The sequence below is a fragment of the Hevea brasiliensis genome, chromosome 5 (genome assembly GCF_030052815.1).
Source record: "Hevea brasiliensis isolate MT/VB/25A 57/8 chromosome 5, ASM3005281v1, whole genome shotgun sequence".
Classification (NCBI taxonomy): Eukaryota; Viridiplantae; Streptophyta; class Magnoliopsida; order Malpighiales; family Euphorbiaceae; genus Hevea; species Hevea brasiliensis.
The window spans coordinates 29,398,176-29,412,486 of record NC_079497.1 but is presented as its reverse complement, the minus strand read 5'-3'; the positions used below and the strand labels follow the sequence as shown (position 1 = coordinate 29,412,486).

The window sequence follows — 14,311 nt, the reverse complement described above, 5'->3', positions numbered from 1 at the left end:
CATAAATTCTAAATGAGTAGCTAATTTTGAATTCCATGGTATGGGCACTCCCTCTAAAGATCTTTGTACCTTTCCTATACATCATAGAGAGATTCATTATCCCTTTACCGAAATGTGTTCAATTCAATGCAAAGTTTAGCTATCTTTCTAAGTGGAAAATATCTAGCTAGGAAGGCTTGTGATAGATCATCCAATGTGGTGAATGAACCGGCGAGCCAAGATAGTAACCACTTCCTTGCTCTATCCCTAAGAAAGAATGGAAATGCTCTTAAGCGAATGGTATCTTTAGAAACCCCATTCATCTTAAATGTATCACGTATAGCGAGGAAGCATTATAAGTGGAAATGTGGATCTTCTAATGGAGAACCCTAAAACTAGCTTTGTTGAATCATCTAAAGCCATGCTAGTTTCAATTTGAAATTGTTAGTGGCTATTATAGGTTATGTCACGCTTGGTTGAAATCCTTGAACGTTAGGTGCACCATAGTCTCTTAAAGGTTTGGTGTCTTGCTTTACCATTTTTGAAGATTTGGTCTCTCATTGCTTTTTCCCCATTTTAATGGCTTCAGTTCAATCTATTTGTGGTATAATTTAAGCAATTCCTTTTTTAGTTTACCTCTAGTCATAAACTAAATAAAAATTCCTGAAAACTTATCAAACAAGCCAAGTGACGTGTAAGAATTAAAATAAAATAAAATAGAATGTCTAAATTAATTAAATTGCCTATCGTTCAATATCATTGATCCGATCCCCACCAACAGCACCAAAAACTTGCTTTACAATATCCTACAAGTGCACAGATCATTAACAAGTAATAAAGTAATGAGTGTGTAATGATCAGGCTCCAACCACTAGAGGAATTGTCCGCTTTGGCCATAAGCCTCACAGTTTTATCCCATAGATAGAATGGAGAACTTCCCAGGAGGTCACCCATCCTAGGATTTCTCTCAAGCAAACACGCTTAACCCTGGAGTTCTTCTAGCTCTCCAGGCCATTCCACTAAAAGGCGCATCTAGAGATTAGTTCCCCCATTTTATATATCATTACTTTTTGAGCCCAAGACCATCTCCGTGCTTTGTCGATGTGGGATTTGCCTAAGGGACCTTTCTCCCCTCCTTTCGGGACTCAGCGTCCTCAATGAGGTTTGCCCCACCATCGCCCAAGAGGACACGCGAGTGGCTCTGATACCAATTGTAACGATCAGACTCCAACCACTAGAGGAATTGTCCACTTTGGCCATAAGCCTCACGGTTTTGTCCCATAGGTGGAATGGAGAACTTCCCAGGAGGTCACCCATCCTAGGATTTCTCTCAAGTGAGCACGCTTAACCCTGGAGTTCTTCCAACTCTCCAGGCCATTCCACCAAAAGGCGCCTCTAGTGATTAGTTCCCCCATTTTATATATCATTACTTTTTGCACCCAAGACCATCTCCGTGCTTTGCCGATGTGGGATTTGCCTAAGGGACCAAAAAATTTGGATCATTTCTCGATTTGTGCATGTCATCCTTGCGTAGGGGCCATGCTAATCTTCTATGTATCGTTCCAATTTTATCGGATGTCCCCGAGGGGGCCGGTGATTTGGTGGGTTGTCTCAAGCTTGCCTTAAGCTTTCATGGAGGAATGGGTTAAGAAGAGGGAAGATGAGAGAGTCACGGCTGGAAATGGGAAAGGGAAGAAACAGATTGGTTTCTTCAAATTTTCTGCCCATTTTATGCTTTTTAAGTGGATTATGGACATGTGTCACAATGTGATTGGGTGAGAGAGCTTTAGTGACATCATGTGATGTCATAATTCCAAATTTCCTTCATTTTCTTTCCTTTTCTTTTCTACTCATTTTCAATTTTTTCATATTTTATGTCATAATAATTATTTACTTAATTGGACAAGTCGGCCAAAAATCACCTCTGAAGACGAAATGACCAAAATGCCCTCCGTTTGGCTTATTGAGCCAAAATCATCTGTACCGATCTAAAAATTTTTCTAAGCATTTTCTTGGCATTCTAATGCCATAGAAACCTCAATGACTCTTCTTTGGAGTCCCAAAAATTATTTTATGAATTTTTTTTTCCCGGGTCTAGGGCTTCTAGTTGCGAAGACCGCAACTTCCCACTAGGTTACCCATCGCTATGGCACCGGCTCATTTAACTTGGTTGTATTTTATTTCTAAAATTTTTTCTAAATTTTTCTTATTAATATTTGAGTTAATTATGGTTCCTCACTTTAATTTAAATATTTTTCCAGACGTTCTAGCTGTCCAAACCGACACCGGTCATCAGAATAGTAGAATGTACGGAATGGATACAGAGAGGGTGTTACAACTCTTCCCCTCTAATTTAAATTTCGTCCTCGAAATTTACCTGACTTAAGTAATCGTGGAGTTGCTACCTCCTTGTTTCTTCACTTCCTTGTATCGCCTCATCAGTGTCTGGGTTTCGCTCCTCTTGAGCTTCCATAGCATATACCTGTGGTGCCACCCTGACTTCGGGCCTTTCAACTGTCTCAGAAACAATCTTCTGTGAAATGTCATCCGTTTATGCTCTACCCATTCTTTTACCCCTTTAAACTGTAGGGGCAGGTCTATCAACTTGTACTGGAGCTATTGAACCACCCCTCTGAGGGCAATCTCTTATGAAATGATCCGTAGCCCCACACTTGAAACACTCTCCAGTTAATAGTCGACACTCCCCTCTGTGTCCCCTACCACAGTGCATACATTCAGGCACTGGGGCTGATCCCCTTGTTATTGCGCTTGGGGAGCTAGCTATAGATATTCCAATTTGGCCTCTCTGGCCCTGTGTCTGATCTTGTGAACCAAAACCTTTAAACTTCTTACTATCAGTCAGTATACTTGACTGTCGTGGTCTAAATTCCCTCTTACGTTGCCTATCTTTCTTATTCTATTCACTTAATCTTTCCACTTTCAGTGCAGCTTCAACTAATTTCGTGAAATTCATAATCCCCAAGGCAGTGATCATTATTTTAATGTTGTCATTTAGCCCCTCTTCAAACCTTCTGCACCTCTCTGCTTCTGTGGGGACTATCTCCTTTCCGAAGCGGCTTAGTCTGACAAACTCCTTCTCATACTTCGCTTCTGCTAGATGCCTATGTCTCAGACTAATAAACTCTCTTCTTCTGTCTTTCAGGTACAGACTTCCCACATACTTCTTCTTAAATTCAGCAAGGAAGAAATCCCAAGTTATCAACTCTGGTCAGACCTCACTAGAAATAGTGTCCCACCACTGGTAGGCATCATCTTGAAGTAGGGACACAGCACCCTCCAAGTTCTGCTCTGGGTTGCAATGCAGTTGCTTCAATACCCTTATTGTACGGTCTAGCCAATTCTCAGCCGCCACCGAGTCACTTCTTTCTTACCAATGAAGTCCACAGCCCCAAATTTTCTCAGTTTTTCTAGATGGGATTTCTACTATGGAGGTGGTGGTGGTGGCACAACCCCATGCATGCGAAGAATTCAGCCATTTCTTTGAAACATAGCCGATCGAGCCTGTGAGTGCAGTAAGCGAGTTCTCCCCGGCCCCGATCTCAATCGCAGTGGAGCACGACTCTCTACTTCTTCATCTAGTGCTCTCTGTGACGTGGGGTCCATATCCTAATCAAAATAAGAAAACCGAACAGATCTGCATTAGTGTCACCTCGACTCTTACAATTGTAATGCATGGTATAGACTCGATCTAGACCCAGAAACGCCTAAACCGTGCTCTGATACCACTAAATGTGACACCCCTTACCCGTCTATAGTGTAGCCGAGTAAGATATGCTACACAGTGTACCGAAACACCATAACTTATCTCATTGATATTTATCAGTTCTTAATTTATTTATTATAGTTATTAAGTGAAATTTATGAAATTGATCTCATTTAGATCATTTATTGAAATTGTAAATTAATTTGTGGCTCCGAAAATTTTATAGAAAATCCGATAGAGTGCCGGCTAAAAATAGAGAAAATAGTTCTTCGAAACCTGTGAAAAACACTTCCAATAATTTTCAATCATTCTCAAACTCCATTTGTATCACATCGATTTACAACAATTTCTCCATTTTGTCATTCATTCATTTCACATTATCATCATGCTCAAATCATAAATAAATTCTCACATGGTATTTTTAATCACAAAGTTACAAATACTTATATTAATATAAAATTATATTACATTTGTTTCAAATATACATGATAAAATAAGAGTTTAATTACAAAACTTACAAAAATCGCAAAATTCAAAAATGGGACCTAGTGTCCTACCAATGCACTGTAGTCTGTGAGGTGACACGGACACTATACAGAACTGAGCGGCCTTACCCAGTCTGTGGTCTACTGGGTTCTCTGTCCAAATCTTTAGTACCTACGCGTTGCAAAAGCGACGCACTAAGCATAAAGCTTAGTGGTGTCATTAATACAAGAAAATATAATATGCAAATAAAAGTAATAATTTCTTAGTTATTGTGTTCATAAGAAATGAATAATTACTAAATTATTATTTAGTCGAGAGCTAATTACATTTTATGATATTAACTTCTTTATGCATTTTGTTAATTATTTTCTTGATGATTTTGAGCTTCTTTGTATTTTATTGTAATCATTCTTGATATTTAATTTCCGTATTTTCTTTAATAATCAGTTCAATTACAGTTATACTTTTCCATGCCCAAGTAACCTATACAAGTTGATCGAACTTGATAAATGGGTAAACTAGCACTGGATACCAGGTACCTCGGGCCGTCACACCATCGGTCACAATGTGTCTCCCGGTGTGCAAACAGAATGGCTAATAGGCCATAAAAGCAATAAGGCATAAAGCCAAGTAAAACATCATAATCAGTATAGCCATAGGCTATCACATCACAAAATGGCAATGAAGCCATACATCATATGTAGTACTGCTATCAGAACCCTATTGGCATGCCAACCTATCCAAACCAATCACATTAGGCCTACTAGGGCATGTTACACTTTTAAATTTTACAATTCTTAAAATTTAAGTTTAGGTGTTACTATTCATTTCATTAGTCAACTAAAATGTTGACTTTTGCATAGACAATAGGTACATTGGTTCTAATACTCCCAACATGCCACATTTTGCATTCTAAAGTTGTTGGTTTTGGTTGCCAATACCATTTCTAAGTTTAGTGCTAGTTGTTCAAAATTTTCAGATTTCAAGCCTTGTGTTTACTATTTCATTAGTCATTTTTACAATAGGAATTTGGCAAAGTTGTCTTTATGAAAGTTGTACCTTATTGTGTCTAGTTACATTTCCTTTTTTGAATCACTCCATTTGGAGTTTTGTAGCTCAAGTTATGGCCTAAACACCATAACTGGCCGGATTACAAATTTTCCAGATTTTCTGGACTGACCAAATCTATAGTGTTTTGTGCAGTGACTGCAAGTCACTTTTTGAACATGTTATGGTCAAAATTTGGATTAGGTTTCTTCATGAAAGTTGTAGGTATACATCTCACCTCACCTTTCTACTGGTAAACTTTCAGGTCAATTGGACCTTTCTACACTAAGTTATGACCAAATGAATAGACACTGTTCATTTGGTTATTTTGCCCAGGCAGAATGTAAGTCACCTAGATTATGGCAATTTTTATGTTAACTTAATTTGGTTTTCTGGGCAGGGTTTCTTCACCAAAGTTGTGAAATTATGTGTCTAGTTTCATATTCAATTGGCCTTGCACCAATTGAACCTCTACAACTCCATTTATAGCTGCCCAAACCTGCTGGACTCATAACCAGTCCTGCAGGTCACCAAGGGTAGCATGCCTAAGTTCAACTCCAACATCCTTACTTACTTCAATTCCTCCTCACACACATTCAAATGGTCACTAATTGACCATTACAATGTTAACATACCATTACATGAGCAAACCCTAATGTTGTTCAAGTGTCCACATTTTCAAGGTTCATTCATGCATCACACTTGCATTTCACTTACTTTTACATGTTCAAGCACTCATCTCATGCTATGGGCAGCTCATAAACACTTTACTTCAAGTAAATTCATCAAACCCTAACTACCCCTAAGCTGCCAAAATTGTAGGGGAGAATATACATAAGTTTTATTTTGTTTTTTTAACAATTTCCATTTATCTCATGTTAATAAACATGAATTAAACAATAATGGAAGGAGATTGGTCACAAACCTTGTTGGAGCTACTCCCAAGCTTGCCAAAACCTTCTTTTTCCTCTTCAAATTGTTGTCAAAGGCTTGCTCTAGTGGTAGGGATAGTTTTTCATGAAGAGAAGTTAGGGCTTAGAGGTGATTTGGTGGGTTGTCTCAAGCTTGCCTTAAGCTTTCATGGAGGAATGGGTTAGGGAGAGGGAAGATGAGAGAGTCACGGTTGGAAATGGGAAAGGGAAGAAACAGATTGGTTTCTTCAATTTTTTTGCCCATTTTATGCTTTTTAAGTGGTTTATGGACATGAGTCACAATGTGATTGGGTGGGAGAGCTTTAGTGACATCATGTGATGTCATAATTCTAAATTTCCTTCATTTTCTTTCTTTTTTTTTTCTACTCATTTTCAATTTATTCACATTTTATGTCATAATAATTATTTACTTAACTGGACAAGTCGGCCAAAAATCACCTCTGAAGACGAAATGACCAAAATGCCCTCCGTTTGGCTTATTGAGCTAAAATCGTCTGTACCGATCTAAAAATTTTTCTAAGCATTTTCTTGGCATTCTAATGCCATAAAAACCTCAATGACTCTTCTCTGGAGTCCCAATTATTTTATGAATTTTTTTTTCCTGGGTCTAGGGCTTCTAGTTGCGAAGACCGCAACTTCCCACTAGGTTACCCATTGCTAGGGCACCGGCTCATTTAACTTGGTTGTATTTTATTTCTAAAATTTTTCCTAAATTTTTCTTATTAATATTTGAGTTAATTATGGTTCCTCACTTTAATTTAAATATTTTTCTATACGTTCTAGCTATCCAGACTGACACTGATCACCAAAATAGTAGAATGTACAGAATGGATACAGTGAGGGTGTTACAGAGTGAGTATCGTTCCTACAAAAACCGTGTTGAGTACAAAACTACACAACTATTATAATTATCTAGACTATTAAGTTTGAGATGAATGATTAAACTAAAACTAATTATCACTAAAGGCAAATATAAACTAATTAACTAAACTTAATATCAATGAACTAAAACATTCTAGAGCTAGGGGTTCACACTTCAATCTATTATAAATTTAATCTAATTCATTCAATAAATTGGAGATTCTTACTTTGAAGGAAATTAATCCTAAGCTATCTTAATTCCTCTCTCAAAGTACTCAAGTTGTGTGTTAATCAACTCAAACCCTACTTTCGTGGTTATTAAATTAATTAAAACTCATTAAGTTTTATGATTAATTGTTAGTTCCACAAAATTCCAACCTATCTCTAGATCAAGAACTCTAACTTTAAAACTATGTTATTCTAATATTAATTTTCACCTTCCAACCCTTCAATTAATATATAGAATTAATACTAAGTGGAGCTCAGCACAAAGCATGCATTAAGAACATAAGAAGCTGAATTAAAGAATAAAATCCCAATATATTAAATTAAATCAAACCAAATCCATAACTAAATTGAAAGTGCTACATCCTTAACCCTAAAATAAAGAAAACTACTCACACAATGTGAGTTTTAGAAATTAAGTTTATAAATTAATAAAGAAAATACATGAGAAAAAAATAAAATAAAAGAACCCAGATGGAGAATCACAACCTTGACTTTTGGAACTTCAGCTAGAAACCATTCTAAAAACCTTGTAGATCCATGGTCTTAGCTCTCTTGAAGGTGATGTGCTCTCTTGAATGTAAAAAGGTTCCTTCTTTTTTTCTCAAATCTTGACTTATAATATTTATATCTAGTGTAAAAACCCTTGCTTTAGAATTCTAAAAGCCTTATAAGTCCTCTCAGATAGAGTGAGAAGGAAGAAAAGTCAGGCTAGAATTTTGCCTCTGAGTCATTACATAGGGCTATCTAATGTTGCACAAGGTACCCCATGCAATGTTCTATACCTTTTTTTTTTTTTTAGTTTTCTTCTATCTAGAGAATTGCAAGGGATCTAGGAGGTCACACAGTTTGCATGGGCTATGTAATTTGCACGGGCTATGTAATGCATTTACATGCCCGGTGCAATGCTTCCAGCTTCCTTTTCTTCACTTTTTGACCTCCAGACGTCTTTCAAACTCGTCATTGGCTCTAGGATCATATCAAAACTCTTAATATAATATAAAAATCAAAAGACTAGTTGGATTAATGTATTTTATAAAATATAATTAAAAATGCTTAAAAATAAATATAAAAGAGACTAAATGCTGGCAAATTGTAGTGAATATTAACCCTAAATGCCTATATAATTTGACTACATCAGTATTGGACTTCAAAAATTAAACTAGCATCTTTTAGCTTTTTTACTTCTTCTGATATTACCTTTCACCTCTCAAGGGAAAATTTTATTTTCTCTTCTTTTGTTGTACTAGTTTGGCCTTCGGATCAACATTTGGTTTGTGGGTCATAACTACTGGATCAACACCCATTTACAACTACAGGCAACTTTAAGCAAAGCATTCCCATGTTTATTATTATGCCATAATCGCTTATTATTGGTCTACCAAGGATGGCATTATAAGAGAAAGAGATGTTTACCACAATAAATTTAGCATACAATTCCCTTTTGTGCTTTCCGTCACCCAGGACTATTGTGAGGTTGGTTGTTCCTACCACTAATGTTGACTTGTCTCCCAAACCATCTAGATGGTAGGGGACCTTGGATAGATTTTTTTACCTAGAGGCTAACCTTTTGATACACTCCAAGGTAAGTGTAACACCCTCACTGTAGCAACTCCGTACATTCTACTGTTCCGGTGACTAGTGTCGATCCGGACAACTAGAACGTCCGGAAAAATATTTAAACTAAAGTCAGGAACCATAATTAACTCAAATATTAATAAGAAAAATTTAGTAAAAATTTTAGAAATAAAATACAACCAAGTTAAATGAGCCGGTGCCCAAGCGAAGGGTAACCAGAGGGAAGTTGCGGTTCTCGCAACGAGGAGCCCTAGACCAGGAGGAAAAATTTTAAAATAATTTTTGGGACTCCAGATAAGGGTCATTGAGGTTCCTATGGCATTATAATGCCAAGAAAATATTTAGAAAAATTTTTCAATCGGTACAGACAATTTTGACCCGTTAAGCCAAACGGAGGGCATTTTGGTCATTTCGCCTTCAGAGACGATTTTTGGCCGACTTGTCCAGTTGAGTAAATAATTATTATGACATAAAATATGAATTAAGGTTGATGAAAAATTAATTTAAAGTTATTAGAAAAGAAAAGAAAAGAAAAATAAAGAAAATTAGGGATAGTGACATCACATGATGTCATTATCTTACTCCCAACCAATCACAAGTTAACAAGTATTCTTAAAAAATTTAAAAGATACAAAATGGACCAAAAATTCTGGTCATCTTCTTCTTCTTCTTCCTCAAAACGTGACCTCTCTTCCATAGCCCTCCATAAAAATTTCTTACATCACTTCCATTTTCCCATGAATTTCCACTATAAAACCCTAGACACCTTTCATTAAAACTTGTCCATACCTCTTGGGGAAGTGTTTGGCAGCCTAGAAAAGGAAGGAAAGTGAAGTTTGAGCTTGGAAAATTCTGCCCTACAAGAGGTTAGTGCACTTATACACCTTAAGCTCTTTATTTCCATGTTAGTGACTTGAATTGAGTAAGAATTTGTGAATTAAATGAACCAAATATATGTGTATGTCCACCATGAATTTCGGCAGCCCTAAGGAAGGAACAATGATGGAGTGTTTTTGATGGTTTTAATGGACTTAAAATGAATTAGAGATTATGTTTAAGGTGTCTATACACATATAGAATGAATGAAAGTGCTTAACTAGGTGTATGGGTGAATTGAAAGGGAAAATTAGGGTTTTGGGAGTGAAAAATTGGACTTGGCTGATGAAATGATTAATGGACATTCTAATGGTCAATTAGTGACCATTTGAGGCAAGTTAATCATAATTTGAAGTGAGCTAATGTATGGCAAATTGAAATGGGAAGGCTGCCTAGAGACAGCAGCAATGAGGCTGTGATTCCAGCCCATTTAGACAGCCATAACTTTGGCTGTGTAGGTCCAATTTGTGTTTGGCCAATTGGACATGAAAATAGGCTTATAATGGCACATTTTTGCTGAAGAAACCATGCCCAAAAGACCAAAGCAAGTGGACCAAAAGTTGGCCCCAATCCGTATACCCTGCAACAGCACCTGCAGAAATGACCAAATGAACAGTAACTGTTCATTTGGCCATAACTCACTGTAGATATGGTCAATTGACCTGAAATTTTTACAGAAATAAGTTAAGACATAGATAAACAACTTTCATGAAGAAACCTACCCCAAATTATGAACAGAACCTAACCAAAATGGCAGTCACAGTCACTGTTCATGGTACTGTAGATTTGGTAATTCTGCAGTTTTTCCAATCCGGCCAGCTGTGGTTTTTGGACCATATCTGGAGCTACAAAATCCAAATGGAGTGATTCAAAAAAAGAAATTCAACTAGACAAAATAAGGAACAACTTTTATGTTTACCAATTCCTCAAATTCCCACTGTAACAGTGCTTAATGGAACAGTAAAGTTAGGCTTCAAAAACTGAAAATTCTGCTTCCCTTGGTTTAAGTTTAGAAATGGTATTAATGCTTAATGCCAACAAGTTTTCAATGCAAAATGTGGTATGTTGGGTGTTTTAAAACCAATGTACCTATTTTCTATCTAAAAGTCAACATTTTTATTGACCAATAAGGTGAATAGTGACACCAAAACTTGAAAATTCAAAATTTGAAATTAGAAATGCATCTAGGGGACTTTAAATTGCAATTGGCAATTAATACTAGCAAATGTAAAACTAAAAATGTGGGATCTTGGTGTAATTAGAATTAATATATCCATTAAGTATAAAAAGGTCAACATTTTGGGTTGACTAGTAAGGTGAATAGTAATCAAAATGATTAGTAAATTAAGATGAAGACCTAGAACCAATTCTAAGCTTAATTGCTTAGAATTGTATGACAAATGTGGACTATGCATCCTAGTAAAAATTGTTAAAAAGAAATTAAGGCCATAAATTTGAAATCCATGAAATATTTATGGATTACTTGAAACATGAAAAATAAATCACCAAATTGATGTGAATAATTAGTTAGGGCTTATATGCCCCTCACAAATGGAATTCATAACATATTAATAACTCAACTTGAAATATAAAAATTGTAATTACATGAGTAGATTCTTGAATGTATAAATGAGAAAAGAAAAATGTTTTGAGTACAATGGTATAAAAGGATAATTGATGTGAATTGTGATCATATAAATGATCAAATGAATGTATGAATTATAATCGAAATTTATCATGAAATAATGAAGTCATAAAATACAATATATTAATATTTAATAATATTATGTGCCCTTGTATTGCCTAGACATGTGTGTCAGATTGGATAGTTTGGCATGCCAATAGGGTATTGTTTTAGCAGTACTGCAAAAGGCTTTATGCCTATATTCATAGCTCTATGCCCGTATTCATGGCTCTTATACCCGTATTCATGGCTTTTATGCCCGATTATGTGATATCATGGCTTTTTAGCCATACTGACTGCATACGTGGTTGACGTTCTGCGTCCCATGGTATGACGGCCCGAGGGACCGCGGTGTCCAGAGCCAATGACCCGTTATCCAGTTTAGTCACCGTCAGAGGTTACTTGGGCAGTGTAATTTATTAAAATAAATTAAGACTATTAGTAATTAAAAATATTAGAAATCAAATAAATGAGTTAATAAGACTTCAAAAGAATTAGTTACAATTATGAAATGATCCAAACCACATAAAAATTGTTAAGTAAAATGATAAAAGAGTTGCAAAAATAGGTATAACTTAACTAAATATTTTAAATGTACCTTCTATTTCCATATAAATATAAATCGAGTATTTTTATTAATTCGTATGTTGTACATTATCCTGTGAATTTGAATTAAACGCTTTCAAAGCGAAACAAATGAGAACAAAAGATAATTAATATTAGACACATTGTATTAAATTAAATTGATTCTTAAATATTCAAATTATGCTTCGTTCTTTCTTTATTTGTATATTTTATTTTCTTGTTCTATTATTGCACCACTAAGCGAGAATGCTTAGCGCGATGGATTTGTTTCTCGCGCAGTACTTTGACTAAGATTTTTGGAGTCCAGATCTGCAGTATGGTCGGAGTATTCAAGGTTGTCACCTCCTCAAGAATGCATGTAGATAGGGCCCATATAGATCATATTTTGTATTTAGTATAAAATGCTAGATATTGTATTATAATGTAGATTATGAGCAGGTAATTAATAGAAATATAATGTAATTTAATAAATTAGCTTTTTCATATGTAATTAATTTATATATCATGTAAATTATGAAATTATATAAATTAAAGAAATTTGAAAATTTTACTTATGTGATTTGAGCATGAATGAGATTGTATGGATTCGAAGACAGATTTGAAATATATAGATAATGCATGGAAATGAATATGAAATTGAGATATATGAATGAGATGTGAATTATGAGATGGTTATGAAAATAATTGATGAGATTTTATTTGTAAAATATTATTGAAACTTTCAAACAGGTAAATAGTAAAATACGTCAACTGGTAATAAAATAGGGGAAACTCCGCTGGTTTCTCCGTCAAAAAATTTATTAATATTAAAATATATCAAGATCAAAATATGAAAGGAATAAAGTAAGATAAGATAGGGTGCTCCGGCACCGAATGTAGCACACTTTGCTCGGCTACACTGTAGTCGGGTGAGGGGTGTTACAGTAAGGAGGTTAACTAAACTACTAGTGTCTACCAGTACTCTTTTTACTTCGTATTTGTTGCATCTAGCTTTGATAACTAAGGGATCAGAGTGGGTGAGCGACCTTATCATCCTTAGGACCAAAGGTAATGGGACACTGGCTCAATTGTTCGACTACCATAATTTTTATTGACCCATCGAGAGCCGGTCTCTTTTCTTCTGAGACCATAAGTAATCAAGTTTATTACTCCAATTGGGTCTTTATCATCAGACTTATTCCTCTCCCCCTTTTGGTTTTGCTGTCTTTCAGACTTCTTTCTATCCCTACAGCCACCCCTCCTATCCTTAGAGCTAAAGTCTCAATCGCCCTTTCTTGCAAAGCCTTTAAGTGTTCCTTCCCTTACCTTCCTTTTAATTTTATCTTTTAGTTGTCTACATTCATTCGTTGTATGCCAATAGTCATCATGAAACCTATAAAACTTACTTTGGTCTCTTAATTCTGGGGTTTAACTTTTTAGGCCATCTTACTAATTCCCTGTTCTTCTGGATCTACATTAGCACTCAAGATTGAGACTCGTTCAGGGGGGGGGGTGTATAGTTTCTTAACCTATTCCTTCCCTTGTTAGTTTGGTGTGATCGACTTTTCAAAGCATCCCTCTTTTCTTTAACTACCTTTGCTCCATGCCATTCATTATCTAGGCAGATGTATTTTTGAGCACTCTTTATTAGCTGGTAATATGTTATGTTAGTGTAGGGTTTTTTATTAGGGAATCAACAAACTTGACATTGGTGGAACCTTTTTTTAGGGCTTTATAGGCTGTCTCATGGTTTTGTTATTTCACTTGTATGGCTTCAGAATTAAATCGGTCTATGTAGCTCTGAAAGCTCTCCTCGCCAGATTTTTTTGTAGATCAGAAGAGAGCTTTTTGGGTGGGATCTAAGTGATAAATTCCTATTTGAAGTTGCTTACCAGTTGGTCAAAGTTTTGGATGGAATTTGCTAGGAGTTATTGATACCTCTTTTGTGTTATGCAAGTTAGCATAGATGGGAAGACCCTATAGAGGATAAAATCATTGATATTCTAGAGGTGCATGGTGGTTCAAAAGTTAGCAAGGTGGCTGTGAGGATCAGTCTTTCTGTCATATTTGTCCAAACTCGAGAGTTTAAATTTTACAAGGAATGGTTTAGCTAGAATTTCCTCCATTAAAGGGGAATAATCTCCTACCCCAAAGTCATCTTCTCAAGCAATCTCTTTCTGCACTTTTTCAATAGCCTAGACTAACCTCCAATTGAGACCTTTCTTGGCTGAATTTACTTCTAGACCCTCCTCATTCCTCATTTTTGAATTAGACTTAGGTCCTTCATTAACTCGTATTGTTGAACTATTTTCTAGGGCACTGAAATTGTCCAAATACATGGCTTGGTTTCTTAGG

At 35.8% G+C, this 14,311-nt stretch overlaps 1 non-coding gene across 1 annotated transcript; it reads right to left on the bottom strand.

Moving 5' to 3' along the window:
- Positions 1–1,467: 1,467 nt before the first annotated feature.
- LOC131180391 (U6 spliceosomal RNA) lies at positions 1,468–1,571 on the bottom strand. Its single transcript, XR_009149167.1, has one exon. It is a non-coding gene; the product is annotated as a U6 spliceosomal RNA (small nuclear RNA).
- Between the last annotated feature and the right edge of the window lie 12,740 nt (positions 1,572–14,311).